The sequence below is a fragment of the Molothrus aeneus genome, chromosome 3 (assembly GCF_037042795.1).
Source record: "Molothrus aeneus isolate 106 chromosome 3, BPBGC_Maene_1.0, whole genome shotgun sequence".
Lineage (NCBI taxonomy): Eukaryota > Metazoa > Chordata > Aves > Passeriformes > Icteridae > Molothrus > Molothrus aeneus.
This window is the reverse complement of record NC_089648.1, coordinates 45,035,793-45,055,462: the sequence shown is the minus strand read 5'-3', so window position 1 is coordinate 45,055,462 and position 19,670 is coordinate 45,035,793. Positions and strand designations below refer to the sequence as shown.

At 36.4% G+C, this 19,670-nt stretch overlaps 1 protein-coding gene across 1 annotated transcript in view; it reads right to left on the bottom strand.

Moving 5' to 3' along the window:
• CHRM3 (cholinergic receptor muscarinic 3) overlaps positions 1–19,670 on the bottom strand; it is a 263,639-nt gene that overhangs the window by 105,993 nt on the left and 137,976 nt on the right. Inside the window, exon 3 of the mRNA XM_066545672.1 lies at positions 18,589–18,689. The gene's annotated coding sequence lies outside the window, so the exon portion shown is untranslated. The remainder of the gene's footprint in view (positions 1–18,588; positions 18,690–19,670) is intronic.

Here is a 19,670-nt window from a genome sequence, read left to right as displayed (position 1 = left end):
GCAGAGTAATCGGCATAATTCAAAATCTAATGTGACCAATGTTAGAACGGTTTGCAGAGCACACTGATTTAAATTCAAAGGAATCCAGTGTATTACCATACTAAAGACTCTTAAGGGATGTTTATTCATCTTGCACCTACCTTTAAGCATAGCTATAAAGTTTGATATTAAAGAAGAAATGCAGAAATATTTTATTATCATTCTCAGTTCTAATGTCTAAACTGTCTGATTCCATTTGGTTAAAAATCCATTGGTGTGATGGCGAGTGCACAAGCCACTTAAAATCAATGCAAAGACTGTTGCTGATGGTCCATTTCAAATTCCCTGTTCAACTGGAACACTGGAAGCTTTAACATTTCCACGGGCATAGAGGCTTTAGTATGATGCTCTGTAGGTTAATGACGCCTGCAGTGACATGAGGCCCAAGGTCAGTTAACACACTGACTGCACAGCCTGCCTGAGAAGTTTGGTAGATATGGATGTGGGCTGCTAACTTGAACTGAACACTAATTATCCCAGACCCAGCAATTCTAAGTGAGCTGTGAGGTGTTTATATGAGGCACATTATCTCGAGTGATTACACTGTAGCTATAGCCATCAGTTCATCACAGTCTGGTGGAAAAATACTCCATGGCCTATTTTGAAAACAGACCAATATACATTTTGCAGGACCTTTCACGATGCCACTGTGTTCTTTTCACCTTCCTAACGGAAAGCTAAGAAGGAAAAACTGGTAATTAAAATTTTAAATTTATCTTTGAGATGAAATACACAGAAGATAAAATATTCCTAAATTGCTAGTGTTGCATCGCAGTTTCATTTTATCAGAACTTAATCTGCAGGTTTTTTTAAAACAGCTTTTGCATTTATTATGTTGGTTTATAATGTCGTGGACTTGAAAATACCAGGTTAATGGTTGGACTTGATGATCTTAGAGGCCTTTTCCAATCTAAACAATTCTCTGATCCTATATAATGATTTTTTAAATGCTCTGGTTCTCCTTACCTTAAGTACCAATGGTGTAGAGCAAGAAGTTTAGCAAAATGGAACCAACTAATGAGAATGGAGTTTAGCAAAATGGAACCAACCAACCAAAGAGACCTAAGGATTTCCTGCTGTTTGGTTTTAGCAAACTGTCTTCTACTCACACCTTTTGTACATGGCACTTTCACAGTATCACTGTAGACACAGATGCGTGCTGAAGATTTCTCTGCAATATACAGTGCAGAAAGCAATAAAGGTATTTGTGAGCTGTAAAACTGAGAAATGTCGATGATATGGGCAAAATTTGATTGTTTGTGATTTTTTAGCCTACATAAGAGACTGGAATTTTTATCAGACTAAAATTTTTCTTTTTTGCTCTTTGCTAGGCTGACAGCCCAACCTTGTTATTATCCCTTTGAAAATATTAATCTCTAGGACAGCACCACAGTCCAAAATTACAAGTATAGAGACTTACTTTCTTTTGGAAGAAAAACCTTACCAGCTTCAGTTATTTTATAGTCCTCATTATGATGTCTTTAAAAGTCAGGAACATCTGTACCCAATTTTTTTTAGGTGTATGGTCATGTCAATAAACAAGTTGCACTCATTCCTACAATAATTTCAGTTTATTCACTGAACATGGCTGACTGTAATCATCAAAAAGTAATAGCTACTATTTACTGAGAGGGTAGCCACTTGTTTCCAGTGCTGCCGCCAAGGATCTCACAACTGCTTTCATTCCTCCAAGGAGCTTCATACAAAGAGCACCACAGGGAATGACTGATTACATGAACTCTGCTAAGAAAAGGCTAAAATCAATACTAAGTACCAGAGATTCAAAGAAGCCCTTGAAAATGCAAGCTGGCATTAGGCACTTTACCAGTAGATGCTGCCCCTTACTCTTCTCCTTCCAGACTTGACAATGCTGCAGGACTTGATGCCCCTCTTGTGATATGTTTGCATGTAGCAAAAGGGGAGAATTACTTTTCCCTCAGTGAAAGACACCAAAAAAGTATTCAGAGGCAGAACTGCAGTAAAATGATAACAGTAGCCAGTTTTCCCAGTTTCTTTACAGATAAAAATTCACAGTTTACTCTTATGAAATGTTACAGATTAGTGTAACTTTTACCTATTTTATGGATTTTAAGGAAAAAAATAAACACCACAAAATTTATAATGGTTGCTTTCTCTAAATGATAATTCAACAGGAAATGGAGCTTTACTACAGAGAACTGAACAGCCACTTACACAAAAGAATTATTAATAAGGAACACAAAATATGCTGTGCTGGTTAAGACTAGTAGGCATCAAACTGGGCCTTTTTCACTCTGGGAAAAACCCCCTAGATATCTGTAAACTATGCTACTCCAGTTTGCAGCAAGGTGTCATTTAGTTTCCTCAATGGCTTTGTAGAGTAGATCTTAAGACATCTTTTGAGTTTCACGTATAAGATACAATTAGTCCAAAAATCTCACAATAGATCTAACCAGAGTAATAAAACTTTCATCTGAAATCCCAAGCAGAAGCATCACAAACCAAGTTTTGTACTGGAATTTGGTCTATAAAATAAATCTGCTCCTGCTAGCAACAGATATCAATGCTGTCACATATTATTTCTTCCCATTCTTTCCCACTGAAAGCTACTGGTATTCAAATTTAAAAATGCTGCTGACTAACAAATTACAATAAAAGCAGTGGAACATGGGCATAAGGAAAAAATAAATAGTGACTGGCAGCAAACCAAAGAGATAGCCCAAGAAATCAAAAAGATATGGAAGAGATTGAACCTTTATTTTCCCTGATAGCATACATCACTGCCATTATAAACCAAGGACTTATTTATACTTGCCTGTTTATACTAACTGTCCCTGCTGCCCACCACATGGAGACCTAGCTCCCACTAAAGTTTTCCTTGCTGCTACATTTCAGTATAGACCCTCAAAGGTATTAAAGCAGCAAATTCCTGTAGAGGTTGGTGGCAGAAAGGAGAACCCAAGGCAATCATGTTCATGAGGCCCAAAAAGAAATGTAAATGCTCATTGCTAAGAGACAAAAAATGGTTGGAATAGTAGGTACTGGCTTTGAGAAGGAAACCTTTGTGAGGTTTGTTTGTTTTTTTCTGGAGTAAAATATGTATCAAACCTAGAATTTATGATCCAGTTTTCTTAATTTCTGCAATACCAGGAAGAGATTACATTTACCATAGTATGAGATCATTGATGCTTTTGACACCTGCTTATGCTACATAAGGAGAAATCAAGACAGTTCCCCACCTTCTTTTGTATTCTTCCAAAGTCAGTCCACCTCTGGATCAGTCCTTGGCTCAGTACTTTGATTCCATGCTGGCATAATGTATTATTTAGGGGAAAAAAAGTCTTAGTTATGAATCAGAAGGTCTGAAAACATAATTTGTTATCTAAGCCAGATTCAAATCACGCAGGAAATTAATCTGGAAATAAATCTATGTGTGATAGGCTAATCTAAACACTGGTGTAACTAGTTTAAATTGTGGTTAAATAGAGATATGGTCTTTTGGAAAATGTCCTCTTGTTCCTGGAATAGTTCTGGATGCATAGAAAAATACAGAATCTGACTTTCCAAATAGCTCTAGACGTATTGTGAAGAAAAAAGTCTGCAAGAAAAAGAGTCAGAGGCACACATCTTCACAGTCACATGGATTAGAACATTAGAAAAACAATGTTTAGAGTATTACAGTATCTCAACCTAATGACAAAAACAAAAAAAGCTAAATACCTTTTAGATTTTTCTAAAACTCATCTGCTTTTTTTGACCCCATCTCACACAGACAATGCAAATTAGGATACATTACTATATATGAGATTTAAAAAAAAAACAACTGGGTCTTTGCTTGAGAATAAGAGAGCAATTATTTAATTAACTGTATTTCTATGCAGCTGACAGAACTGAAAAGATGGAAAATAAGGCTGAAAACATGAGCTACACCAGGATATCAAGATTGCTTATAGAAACAGTGAGATGAGTTAGATTCTCAAATGAGAATTTGATTTGTAGTGAGTACACGATAATTCATTAAGCATGTCTGCATTAATGTGATAAAAGAAAAAAATTAGGAACAGGAATAGAAGAGTGAAGAAGTGCTAAAATGCTGCAACTTGGAAAGGCAGACAGTGTTTTTCTCTAGAGTAACAGGAAGAGCTGTGCTTTACATGGACATAACAATACAGTCTTAAAACTTTATCTTCTGCCCTCAGCTGAAATTTTTTGGAGAAAAATGAAGGTCGTGGTCTCAAAACCTTGCCAGTTAGGAGGGTTTGGCACATTATATATGTGCAGCACCTTTGGTCTATGAGGAAAGTCTGAAAATGGCTCACACAGGCACTTTTTAGATACTGTTTCATTCTCAAGGGATGTGAAGCCAGAATTAGCATTTTTCTTATTTAAAAGGTGACCTTGCTCCAACAGAATAGAACTGATATGCATGGAAAATATCCCTTGTTTAATAACTTGTTTTTTACAAATATTATGTATCTTCATCTCATCAAAGGTTAAAATCTAGTGGAAGATGGGCTTCTGATGGCTGAATGAATGGCAACATCATTTATAGTATATCAGAGATTTTTCCTAGACATATAAGAAATATTGAGTAGAGTGGAGTTTTCTGATCCCTCTCCATGCGTGAAAATCAAGCAATTTTCTCCTTCATTCAAGGTTTGTCCCTCCTGAATGCTTACGAGCAGCAAATGACCTCAGTGAGAGATATCTATTTGCTTACCATTTTTTCCTGAAGCTCTTCCAAGGCTTCCACTATGACAAATTTACTTGTCCCTGTTCAGACTGACTAGGAGGTGACAAAAAGCATGGCAGAAGCTTTGTTTTTGAAGGAAAGCAATTTACTGGGAAAACATCATGCAAAATAAAAATAGGATTTCGCTGTTACGTGGCATGTAATTGTGACAAGAATACTGATTAATATTTTCATCTGCACAGCAAAAATGTCGTAAACACTAATGGCAGTATCATTTAGCGGACAGGTCCCTAAATGTGATTACATTTTGGCAATGCACTGTTCAGGCTGATCCATCTGGGAGTAATATTTCAAGTTGTCCTCTAGGGACTTGGGCTTTTTACAAACATGTGACTTTACTTTGTTGGGAAAATAGAAAATTTCTATGGAGACACTGATTACATGGAAATTAGAGTAAATTTTCCTAGAAATTAGCCAGAACATGAGGAATGAATTCCCACAGAAACAAAGGACGAGCACAGTCTTGCCTCAACACTTTTTATTGTACTTATCAGTGTGACTGCTTCAGGTAACACCTTCCACAATGGAACACAATACCATGTGTGTTTCTTTGTGTATGTGATAACTAATCAATCTTCATCCAAAAGATATAACAATACTGCTGTGGGGAGGACAGCATTGAAAGAGATGGAGAACAACATCTAGGAAACAATCACTATGTCTTGTGTAAAGCAAGAGGTGGTTGTGTTTCCAAATCCTATTGCTTATTAGATAAGAGAGTGTATTTTGGTCCAAATTTTTAAAAGTTTCTAAAAAACTCTGGATTAAGAGGTTTGAGTTATGTTCTATTGTTTTACAGTTTCAGTCTCTATAACAGAAAATAGTCTATTAAAAAAAAAAAAGAAATCATACATTTAGAATGACCAATCCTGACTGTAGACATTGGGAAGAACCCTGGATACAGTATCATTACTGCATATTTTTTCCAGTGGCCTTTGGAGACCATTACACTTGAATTCACTTTTCAACTATTAAAACAGAATCATGAAATCATAGTGACATTAAACAGCTGTACTTCTGTGCAATTTTTGTGCTACAGTAACCTTAGCCCTTGTGTTACTTGTCAGTTTGTTCTATGTCACACTTTGAACAGAACACACAACATGTTGATTTTGTAGAATTGTTTTCCTCGCAATGCTGATCTGTGTTAATTCTTTAACCTCCTCTAAAATCATACTGAAGCTTAGACCATACCCACTCCAGCCCACTTGTTACAGCCCTCTGTGGAGGGCTAAGCATAGCAACAAATACAGAATCTGCACCTGTGAATAAATATGAGAGTGCTGTGGTTGCTGGCAGACAATGATGTTCTCTAGTCCTTGCTACCAAGATCCCATCGGAGCTGGCAGCCTCCAACAGTCTATCCATGTGTCCTATCCAGCCACTATCAGAAGTTGCAGATTAAAGTCTCCTGTGCTGTTTTGAGATTAGCAGTATCATAGAAATGTTCTGCTTTTTGAGATTAGCAGTATCATAGAAACATTCTGCTTCCTTGATCTAGTACATTTGTGAGAGACACATATGAGCCCATTCAGTCACTGCTGGCCAAGATGCACATGCTCTTCCAAGAGATGTGTTTACACATATACAAAGATTGATTTGGCTTGGGTTTTCTTTCTGATGAAAAATAGATACAGTGGACTATCCTAACCACCCCACTTTTCATATGTCTGCACAGGGGTGGGAAATGAAATAATGCACAGCTTTTCCCAGTGCAATACTGTTGCTGCTGCTTTTCAGCTCCCTGTAAATGGGGCAGAAAAATCCTGGGTTCATGTCCCTCCCACTAGCACAAAGCTCAGACATCACGTGCTTCTCCTCACTGACCTAATCCTCACTCACAACTGAGTTTGATATTCTGGGTCAGGAAACTGTCAAAAACATATAGTTGCTCTCAAAAAAAAAAATCTTGTTGAAAACTTCCCTTAGATGCTTTCAGATTGAAAAAATAAATAGAATTTTAAAACAGAAAATACTGATGAAAAAACATTTGAAATTTCTGATTACCTTCAACTTTAAAAAAATCACTTTTTGATTATTAAAATGAAATATTAAAATAGGTGCTATTCCATTGAACCATACATTTCAAGAAAAATTATGTTTTCATTCATGTAAGGTTCATATGATACTATTACTGCAAATCTGAATACAAAGTCCAGCTTTTTTTAATCATTAAGTTTTAATAACAGACCAAGAACAGTCACCTGCTTTTCTGTATTTCCATTATCATATGTTTATTCAAGCCCCATAAAAAATGGAACATCAGAATTCCAGAGTTTTTAGTTATGAGAGCAAATAACCAAGTGCATGTTTACATAAATAGGTAAATAAAGGAATCCCTTTTGATTAATCTTCAGGGAACTTTGTACATCTGATATAAAAGAAATATATTTCCTTACATTTTGGGATCTTTATACCACAAACTGATCTAGAAAGTAAATCCAAATAAATGTATTATTTTTTCACGTGAAAATTGTCCTAAATGAAAAAGCATTGAGAAAGAAGAAACCAACCAAGAGTAGTTCGTGTTTTTCTCAAACACCTGATTCTTGATCTTCTAGTTCCCTACACTGAAATAATGGAAGCTCTTCACTGTCTCATGGAGATACATTCAATTTGCACACAAGACTTTAAAGTAATGATTTAGAGGGATTTTTAGCCACAGAAAGCAGCTTTGAGATCTAATCACTAATGTAGCAAAACCTAGACTCCCTGGAAGCTGAGGCTCAAATTCTGGCTGGCTCATCTCAACCTTTCATCTTTCAAAGGTAGATTAAATTCCATGTAGCTTAGCATATACCTCCAAAGGACTTAAAAAAGGTGAAGTCCTATCTCCTCTAAGTGTTGTTAAATATAACATCTTTTCTCTTTTTTTCCCTCCTTAGAAATGAGTACTAACAAATCCTTGAAATCATTTTTCTAAGTACATTTCTCTTTTACAGATGGCTCCCCACCTCCTTGTCTTGAAGGTCAGCAGCTTTATTTCTTTGGTTATTTATTTTAGCATAACAGACCCTCTTCTTTAGAATTGTTCTGTTCTATGGGCAGCATTAGTAGAATCAGGGCCCAAAGAAACACAAGCATTTCTTCTCAGTTTAAGATGTCCTCTTTTAATTTCTTTAAACTGCAAAAAGCTCATCAGACACACTGAAAATATTGAAATAAAATTTAAAACTATATTTATAAAGAGGAAGAAACCTCAGCAAATATCAAAATTACTGTTGACCACCTCCTACAAATCCCTATGTATCCCTGTCCCTACTGAGAAAAAGTCATAGGAAATTAATGACAGTGGCTACTACAGCTTAAGCTGAAATTTTTAGAGCTAAAACTGTTGATACATATTACAAGAATCAGCGATTGTTCATGTGTGCACTAGGGACTTAATTTAAGCATTTAATGACAACTAATGCATTATACAACCTCATAAATTTTGGTAGATACTTGGTACAGTTTGTCCCAAAGGCTTCTTCAGCAATTACAAAGAACTGAAAAATTGCTAATAGAATCTGTGAATACATACAATATCTTGGCAAGAGAAAAAGCGGGATTTGTGAATTCTTAGTCCTTAGGTTTTTGATTTTTTCCCAATTAAATAAAAAGAGTAATAAGGAAATTAAATTATCAGTAATTTAAATCTCTTAATCTTGACTGGGGTTTAGGCATGTAATCCAGATAGTCCCCAAAAGAAAGAAGCCTAAAGAAAATAGATAATAATGATTAAACAACCTTGGCTGCTCTTTGGAAAAAAAGAATCCTAGGAGTGCATGCATGGGAGGAAAATAAAACTGCAGTTCATCAAAGAGGCATTGGCTTACACAAACAAAATCAGAAACTTGAGAGTCTATATCCTCTCCCCAAGAAGCCGTATGGAATACTTTGGTATACAATGCAACTTATTTTCTGTCAAGAGAGAAGTAAAACAATATAGTATATCACAGCCAGTCTTGGTGTTCCCAATATGAAATACCTTTTGTTTCTTTCCTCTGGGTCCTTCCAGTATACCTAGCTCTTATTAACCATGCAATGTCTGCTATTATTTCAGAAGGGAAGAATACACACTTCTTAAATTATTCAAAGCAACACAGCCTAAGGATCTGGCTCAATGCTTTTGAAGATGCATATTATTACAAGTGTTGCTGACAAATTTTGTATTAAAAAGTTGCTTCTCAAGCTTTGTTTAACAAGTTGTTCAAGCTAGTAAATGCCAGCCAATGACATGTTTATCAGCCCTCTCAAGCCTCCAGCTGTTCAAATCCCTTTGCACAATCCCACTTGGGCTGCAAGAATCTTAGATTAAGTGGTACAGCAGCGGTGCCTAAAGTGCACCTCAAAATCAGACCGCAGGATGAGAAGTTCCCACTTGCAAGCTGTGTTGACTGCAGCTCTGTCACCCAGAGTTTGCAAAGGGAATGGTCCACAATTACATGCAAGAGACCCTGGACATCAGAAGAATGTTGTAGAAGTTACAGAGCAGTGGAAAAATCACAGAACCACAGAAGTGCTAGGGTTGGAAGGGATCTCTGGAGATCACCTAGTCCCATGCCACTACCATGGCAGGGTCATCCAGAGGAGGTTACACAGGAATGCATCCAGGCTGGTTTTGAATGTCTCCAGAGGGGACACTCCACAACTTCCCTGGGATGTTCTGTGCTCTGACACCCTCAGTGTAAAGGAGCTTGAACTATGAGGCAAATGCTAAAAAGTGTGCACAGAGAAAAACTGAAACAAATCTTGAAAATGCTTTGGCAGACTGCCATTTACAAGTAAAAGCAAAGGGTATTTGGGTTACCAAGTCTGAGTTCTTGCTCCATTGCCACAGAACACCCTGCTCTCCATTGAAGAAATTCTCTATTGATCTTTCCCAAGTCCTGCAAAACCTTGTCTTGGGCATATCCTGGGCCACTGTGCGGCAACACAAAATTGATGTGGTGTTCTTGAAAATACTTTTCACTTCACTTTAAATGAATCAAATAATATAAGCATCAAAGTAATAACAACAACCCTTTCAATTAATTACATTAATAATTTAAATAATTTTGAGAAAGGTTTCAAATTCAAGAATCATCACACATCAACTATTTTACACCTAGAACACAACCATTCTTAAGTTCTGCTCCTTAGTCTCAGTCTGTCAACACAGGCAACCTGTTAATATAAATTAATACAAGGTATGGAATATTCCCAACTAAAATAAATGTAGAGGCATGCTATTAATTTCTTCTCTTCTATCAATCACTAGGGTAAGTCTTGCAAAGCTCTCCAACAAAGTAGTTACAGTGAATGAGAGTCTAAGTCTTTGCTCATGCACAGTGTACCAGTGCATGTCTAAGACAGTGTACCTGCTTAATCTCCTCTCAAACCATGAGCTTCAGTCACAGCCACCTATTCAAAACCTTCACTAAAAAGATATTTTAAAACATTTTGAACATATAGAATATTTTTTTCCTATGCAAACAATTGTATTAAGTTAACTTTAAATCAGTATAGAAACAGATGTTGAGAGTCACTTTACCTTAGGGTATGATCATTTCTGCAAGAGGGTCCAATGACATTCAGGTATTTTTTCATAAGATGTGCAATGGCATGAAAGCATAAGCTTTGTAATTCCCCCAGCACCAGGCAAATCAGCAATGACCATCTTGCTAGAGTCACCTGTGAACCTTGCTAGCTTTCATGCACAAATGATGCACTGTGCCCAGGAAGGGAGTATAGATCTCAATTTTATAATGGTGTCTACAATGGAAAAAAGCTTGAAAAATCCAAGAGAAACAGTACAAATGCAGCCTCTTTGTCTGGGCCATTTCCTTTCTTCCTGCATTCTCTGCTTCAAAGCAACATTGATTATTGACTGTAGCTGGACTGACACCTCCAATGTGATATCTGCTAATATTTATATTTTGATAGCAGCCACTAACACATCACACACAATGCATTCCCCAAAAAACTCATAGGATAAAAAAGAAACCAACAGAGAGATGGCAAGCCTCTATAATATACTACATACTACATACAAGTGTAGTGTGTTTTACATTGCATCTTTACACATTTACATTACTTAATGCACCCTGAAGTACTTCTGACTTTAATGCTGCAGTATTTCATCTTCAATTGCTCATCACAGTGTTTAAAAGGATAAAAAAAAAAAAAGGGGTATGATTTGAGGGGATATTTCAAGACAGTGCTATAAAATCATGAGAGGCAATATGAAAAGCACAAATATGAGATGAGAGCAGTCATTAAAAAAAATGTAACTAGAAAAACAGACCGGCAAGGTGTTGCCACACATACAGAGGATTGAAAATATTTTGTTCTGAAACTCTTGAACATTTTGGAATTAAAATATTTTCCATTCCACATTAATTTTCCATTTGAAATCTGACTTTAAATTACAGTGAAACAACAGATTCAGTGGACTTACAACTTTGTTTGCCTATGACTTGTTTTTGAATAAATTTTATAACAATCCATCTACTGCCTTGCTGTTATTCAGAGCATGGGTTGGTGGCTGGGTGGCAGTGCATATGAAGTCAGACTGCATAATTAAGCGCTCAACTAGTCAAGTGAACAAATTTGCAAATTCCAAAAAAGTCCTCACTTCAAAGTTCCTCATTAAAGGAATTCCACAGCTCCTCATTGCTTTGGCTATGTACCTCTATGACAACAATATAAATATTTCAGTGAAATCCTAAGGTTATATCACTATGATAATGACTGTAAGTTCCTCTCTAGGTCCTTGCACATGAAGATTTACAAGGAGATCTTGACTGTCACCTTGTGCACTGTTGGTCTGGAGAGGGGCAGGCAATGGAAGGGGAATGCAGCTACAATGAGAGCTGGGAGAAGGGACAAAAAGACTGCTGCCCTCCCACACCATGTCTTCAATCTTTACTGTCAACCTGAATTTCTCCAAGGACTTTTGTTTCTTTGTTATAGTCAAGCAATCAGCCCTTGGAGTATGGCCTGAACCATCTCAGTCTGTTGAGTTTATTGGAGATTCAAACATACATATACCTACAGAAATATGGACCCTGTTGCACAGGTTTCCAATTTTTAATGAGGAACTACCTTTTTATTTAGCCTACCACAAACCATCCCAACTAGAGAACAGAACAAAATATGTGGTGATATGTGCAACATAAATGCATCTTAAACTTACTAAAATAATAAAAATATACATTTGTTAAAAAATAAAATTATTATCTATTTACGGTAAAGTTGGTCAAAAGGGATAGGAGACAAGAAATGGGAAAAAAAAGTACGGTGAGGTTAATTGCCTAATAAAAATTATTTTTAATATCTTTCATAGAATCATAGAATAATGTGTTGAAAGGGAACTTTAAAAGTCATCTAATCCAACAGCCCCTGAAATCAGCATGCACATCTTCTGATTGATCAGGTTGCTGAAGCTCTCATCTAGTCTGGTCTTGATGACTGACTTCTAGAGATGTGTCATGTACAGCTTCTCAGGGCAATGTGTTCCAGTGTTTCACTACCCTCATCATAAAAAAAAGAAAAAATCATCCTTATATCTAAGTCTGAATCTACTCACTTTCAGTTTAAAACCATTAACCCTTGTCCTATCTCAAGGCCATGATAAAAAGTCCATCCCCATCTTTCTTGTAGGTCCCTTATAAGTAATGAAAATCTGCAATAAAGTGTCCCTGGAGTGTTCCCCAGGCTGAACAAACCCAACTCTCTCAGCTTTTCCACAGAGAAAAGGAACTCCAGCCCTTATTATTTTCAGGTTCATGTCTTCCCTGTACTGAGGTCTGCACAGCTGAATGCAACACTCCAGGTGGGGTTTTACCAGAGTGGAGGAGAGGAGCAAAATCCCCTCCGTTGCCCTGCTGGCCACGTTGCTTTGAATGCACTCCAGGATATGGTTGGCTCTCTTGGATGCAAGAGCACATGCTGGGCCATATCCAGCTTTTCATCCACCAGTATGCCCAATTTTGGAGAAAGTTAAAAAATAATAAAGAAAAACTCCCATTTTCCCCAGTACAGTAATTTCGGTATTTCATTGGGGTTCATTACCTGTATTGTTTAACCACCTGGCAACCATTTACAGTAGGAAGAAAAGCTATTTTTGAACTGCAAACAAATAGTATTGGAGGGAAAAAATTATGTAAAGCAGAAAGGAAAAAGAAATATTTCCTTAGTATATAAAACAAAACTGTAATCTTATTTAAATGTTAATGAAAAAACTTAGAAATTTACGAAAGAATTTTTTTGTTTAGATTTTTGTGACTAAGTCTCTTTACTTTTTTCATAAAACTTAAGTTCTGCATCAACAGAAAACATGTCTAAGTTTTGATATTTTGTACTACCTTTTTTCCTCAAGGTTTAGCTAGTCTACTTAAAAGTCTCAGGTCAACAAAGCTTTTATTCAATCCAGCATTAGTTTCAATTACTACTGCTTTTTAAGAGCTTTTAAAATATATATATATAAATTAGGGAAAAATATGTGCATGGCCTCTTTTTATATATTTCAATAGTCTTAATATCTAGCTGTAAACATTTATTTTCCTATGTAAAAATTGTTCTAATAACTTGAAATTAGGTGATATGAAACAAAAATCACATTTTAGACTTAAGTAGGGATTAATTTGAAGTTAATGGCTTTTTTAAAGTTGACTCTAACGTGGAAATAAGTGTTGTATATGGGATTGGCCTTCTTCTATTATACAATCTGCTTCAGCTCCTGTAAGCTTATATGTGCTTAGACTATCTCTACAGAAACCCATACTGCAAAGCTGTCAATATTAGAGACCTTGGCAGTACAGATTTACTGCCCTCCTTGCTCTTAGGAATGACAGCCTGATTTGGTTCTGCCTGTAAAGTCTCGTCATGGGGTGAAAAAGGAAGGCAGAATAAATCACTCTTACAACTAGATAGCTCACTAAGCTTTTCCAATAGTTTCCTCTCCTAGAAGACATATTATCTTCATATCCTATCAGGCTCCCTTGCCTGCAAGTTATCTTTATGGAGTAGGGAGACTAATGGATTCTGTTGCTTGTGTTGCAGTCCCTGCTCAACAGTTACCCATGCAAGCACCCTGGAAAGAGCAAGCAGCACAGTCTGGATGAGCAGACTCTAAAATATTCCTACAGAAGAAAGCTTCACCCCCTCCACTGTTTTGATACAAAACCTCAGGCTGAGCTGAGAGACTCAGTTCCAGTAGGGGTTTGATAAAGCTGAACATTTGTGACACAGCAATGGTAATCTTCTATCACAGCCTGATCCTCAGAGTGTTAGTCACTCCTAATAAAGCACTGAGAAATGAAGGAAGGCAGGCAAATAAAACTAAAATGAGCTACTGAACACAGGGGCTTGGAACACAAGATGGGAAACAAGTTGCAATGACAATACTTTTAATTATATATTGTCAATGAAAAATAAACTATTAGAGAGAGAATAAAATACTTCCAATTAATGCAAGTAATGTAATGTTCAAACTTAAATGAAGTATTTTTCTCTTGGGGGTTTTGCGGTACTATTTTATTTAGCTTAATGTAATTTAAATTATAAACAGAATGGTTTTGTAAGCCCCCAGAGAAATGTACTTTATTTATAATGTATTTCCTTTGAAGTGGTTATGGAAATCATGCTCTTCCTGAAGTCTGTATTTCACATACCACCTACAGCTGCAAGCTACACAGTCTTCACAAGTTAAATATGATCTGTCTGGTGAAGTGCATTACAAAAAAACCTGAGATTTTTCTTAAATGCCAGAGGAAATAAAAATTTGTAATTCTGCCAACTAATAGTCTTCCTTTCAAAAAAAGTTATTGGAAGATCTTTGTTGATAAAAGTTATGTTTTTTTCAGAGGGAATGGAACTCAGACATAGTCACTTGAGTTTTTAAGGCACATAATGAAAGAATTATTGTTTATACTATACCCTAGAGAGAGTTTCAGCTGGGAAAAATTATATGTTGTATACTTAAGTTTAAACACATAAATATTTCCATCTTTCATTTAAATAAAAAATCTTTATAAATTTAATTGTAGTACAAAGGGCAGGAGGAAAATTACAAATGCCTAGTTTGTGTCACCTTTTATCCCCCAAGTAATTAAAATTATCTATTTACACATAAATAAGCAGCTATGAATGAATAAACGGAGCCCCAGTCTATGTGCTCTCCTCACCATCAATAGCTACTACATCGAGTTGGTGAAATAACTAGACACAAAGAGGAAATTGTCTCTAGAAAATTAATTTTGGCTATTATTCATCTTTATAAAGCATAATAGTACCTTACCCTCATGGATGAACTGTTAGCTTAACATGCCAGCACAGATACACAACAGTCTAAGCTGTGATGCTTCTCCTGAAATAACATCATCCTAAGTCACTTCAAAGGGAATAGACAATTAAACACTGCAACTGCTTACAGTCACAGATTACATGTGCTTCGTCAAGCTACTCTTCTGCTCTAACCTACTACCAAAGTGGATAAATAAATAACTAGAGAAATAAATTAAAATACAAGTTTTCATTAGTCTTGGATTAAGAGCTTGAATAATTTTTCAAGGGGTAATATATAGGAGCAAATGTTTCTTTTTAACCACTCTGTAAAACAGACTTCAGTGCTCTGGTGTCAATTTCTGATTGAGTTGGTAGATTTTATCAATATCAAAAAGTTTCAGGCAGATATTTGAATCCATTAAAACGTTTACAATCAAATTTATGAACAAATATGAATTAATTTTCACTGTTGTGGAAATGAGTGATGCAGAGACCCCAGGCAGGTGCACAGGAGTGCTTTTTATTGCCAAAACCCCAGCCTTTTGAAGGAGTTAGCAGGTTATCAGTTCACACAGTTTGGAGGCAGAAGCCCAAGTGAGCCACGCACCATACACCATGATGTGGACATGCAGCAGTCACATAGCACATCTCTCACTCCTCCTATTCCAGCTGAGTCTCTCCTATCCCAGCCGAGTCCATCTCTCTGTATTCCTATTCCAGCTGAGTTACTCTCCCATAGCTCCCCTCTACTTAGCCTAAGTAAGAGGCTGGAGCTATGGTTCAAGGCCTTCCCTTTATAAAGCCTTACCTATTGGTGACATTTTAAAAATTGGGTTTCTTAAAATAATCTTCCTCCATATACTACTGTACAAACCTTTTAAGAGTAAACATAAAGATGAGAGCAACTAGTCCTGTGGCTCAGGTCAGGATGGTTTGTTCTATTAGGAGGGTAACACAATGGGACTCTCTCTTTTCCCCTTCTCTCATGGAAATGTATGTTTGTTCTCTCTTTGTGTAACTTCTCAATCTAAAATAAAAATCACCCCAAACAGAATTCATGTTTCCATCATTGCTTGGAGAAGACCTGGCCTTTTAGTTGGATCAGGCTTGTGCAGGCAGTGCTGCTGGATCAGGCTGTGTCACCTGAGGAAAGACTCCTTTGGAAATACCCCTGGATGAGAACTGTGCAGTTTGGTGTTTGGTTCCACTTTCCCAGACCCTGCTCTTCTTAGATCAGACATTATCTAGTTCGCTCTTGAAAGTTACACCAATTGCGTTAGAAATTGCACTTGGTTTTAGAGATCCAAGATGTACCACAACCTTTGCAAACATCCGTGCTCTGCTAAAAGCTACTCAAGCACAAGTGCTACATGCATTACATGAAAAATGCACATCAGAATGTCCATTATCCTTGCATTTGAGGTGAGATTTTAAGATTCTGCCAGCCCAGTCTATCTAATGTATCTGTGCTAAGCAAGATAATGCTGTTACTCTTGATGAATGTAACATGTTCAGCACAACTGACAAATTCTGTTTACTGCTCTGCACACTTGTGGGTAATAAAGACCATTATTTTATTATTTCTTTTTAGATATGATCCCTTAAGGGGTAAATGACAGCACAGTGTAAATCTAAAGTAAACCATTAGATTTATTAAAAGCATTAATGGCTTTGTTGCCATTAAATTATTATCAAGAAAAAACATAAAGAACAGATATCAATCCCTGGCTTTTCTGGAAATAGATTATGTGGCTTGGTACTTTTACACGTCTTGTTTGGCTCACTGTTTCCACATGGTCACATCAGAGTCTAAGTGAAAAATATTACATGTCTATACAGGAAAGGAGATGTGGACAGTAACAAAATGTACAGAAGTTAACTATATGAGTTTAGATACCTTCTTTATTACTTTCCTTTCAGACTAAACTGAGCACGCTTCCAGTTTCTTTCAGGTATCCTGAAATTTTGCATCAATTATACAATTTTTTGCAATGGAACAGTTATGCCACTGACACCTAAAAAAAAAGATATTCTCTCATTCTCTTCAGACTTGATATCCTCTCCAGCATAACAAATGTCTTTTGGGGTTGCTTCCCTACCCATCAGTTACAATTAGGAAAGATTTTGGATTCCCAAAACAGAAAATATTAATATTTTTTCTATTCTAGAGATAGCAAGACATTTATGAATTATGATCACTTAAATTTAATTTTAACCACTAAGCCAGAAAAATATGTTTTCAGTATTTATTAAAAAAATACTGCCATGCTAGGAAAATAAAAGAAAATAAAGAAGGAATCCCAAACTACAACCTTTCACTTTTTGCAAAATACCTGAAAAACATCTGATAAAATCTGGAATGCTCAATACAACATGAAAGGCAGCTGTGTATGTAACAGCATGCAATATACCGTGTCATAATTTCAGGATAAAAAAACAGGTATAAACATTGTTACATGATTCAGCTGAGGCACCTGTTGTTAAAACTGAAGCCATAAAAAATTCAGCCAGTACATTCTGAAGATGCTTTACTGAGATGACTTAAAAACTTTTTCCAGACAGAACTGAGTGACTGAAATCTCAAGATGCTCCAGAAACAATCACAATAAACTTTCAGTGTCACAATTCCAAAAGAGAATGTGAGGAGAGCTGTTTGTTATGTGCAGAGATTGTGCCAGCACGTGTAAATACAGGCTGTCTAAACCACTGCTACACACCCAAGTTTACAGCTAATTCTACAAAATTAGAAATGCAAACCAAGGTAGAGCTTTTACAGTGTAAGGAATGTAAAAGAAACACCAATTACAATGTAGACATAAACTCTGCAGCTTACCAATTCATGTGAATTATTTTAAGTACCACTGAAACTGAGACATAAAACAGCATAGCATACAAGGAAGAAAGCAGTCAAGAGACAATAAATGCTGGCAATTTAATCAGAACAATTTAGTCCTTTGCCTAGGTCTGCTAGCTCAGAGGGAGGTGACTTGTTGAAATTAAATGCAACCAGCATATCAAAACAAAAAGGAAAAATACACTTTCAAAGAAATTGAATACAAATCATCGGATTCACAGCTCTTCTATAGCAAAACTGAATTATTCATGCATGTAAACCTGTTCAGCCTAGCTCTTACCTGGCTAGCTCTTATTCTGGTAGCTGTGTGGCTGTAGCAACAAGAAGCTCAAGGTTTACTAGCTGCTCCAAAACTCATTCACTTTCTCTGCTGGGTTTTCTGTCTAAGCTGAAATTTTCACCACTGCAGCTGCTAAATTACCCTGCAGGAATGATGGGTATCACCTGTTGTCAGCACCTGCAAGTACTTAAAACAGATGTAGCAAGAAGACCAAACACATTGTGACAAATGACAGTCTATTTTTGTGCTTCTGTTGACAATAAAACTCATCAAAAAGTTGCAGGGTCGTAATGTTATAAGAGTCCATAAATTCCAAAAGACCTCGACTCCACAATGTGAGCACTGTTGCCAAAACCCAGATGTTTTCCAATATGCTGAATACTTTTACAGATATAGTGTGGATATAAATAGGGTTTATTGAATTTTACCTACATGGTCCAGTGAGGATCATCAGAGCAGCTAGTTGGATCAGACACTGTAATTCTGTGAACTCCTCTTTTGGAAACAAAACTGGTACTGTGTCAGCATGTAGGCTGTGAACAAAGCAAAAGATGGAACAATTATTAAAACAGATTATAGAAACATGGGGAAAGCACAGCCATATAAGCTAAAAGGCCTAATTTGGAGAAAGACAAGACAAAAGTATTTAATATTTTTTATTGCCAAATAATACTGGTTTTGTTTTTTTGTTTTGTTTTTGTTTTGTTTTCTTTTTCTTTCACAAACTGAGACACCTAGTTGGAAATAGAACAACTCAAGCACAAATTTATCACACAGAGATGTGGAGCAGTGGTAATAACATGGTACTGACAGGCCTTTGGGCTGCTCACTCCTATCTCCAAAGGGCTATGTATCACATTATGTTCAGATGATTTTGTTTTTCAAATCTGGTGACCAAACTGGAGTAAAGACAACAGTTTCTCCAATATAGTATGAACAGTCACAGAATCACAGAATACAAGGTTGGACCTTTCTTAGCAAAAGCACAATCTTGATAAGATAACACAACAAACTGTCCAGCTGAATCTTAAAATTATCAGTTCTGGGGGATCCACCACTTTCCTAGGGAGCTTCTTAATTTTAAGGCTGCAGCTGCAGCAGCAAGCAAACTTGTGTAGCTTGTGTCTGAAAATGGACACCTCCAGCAGGTGAAGAATGATGAGCCCATTCAGACCAAGGAACAGGTCACCCCAAAAGTAGCATTAAGAACCAGGGTCTCCTTTTCTTCCCCAAATTATGCAACCTTTCAAGCTAACCACTTTAGAAAGTTGGTCTGGAATCTAATTTTTCATGTAAAAATGTAACAGAAGAAGCAAAAATACTAATAATTAAAACCCAAATAAAACATTTTCCTCTGCAGAAGTTGTAAATTCCTGAATTCAGAAGCATAGGAGAAAGATTGACTGACCACCATTTCATTACATATAATTAGGGCCAAGTAGAACCATGTGCCATTATTATCCAATTTATTACATGCCATTGTAATCTAAGGCTTCCAGACCCCTTTGAATAAC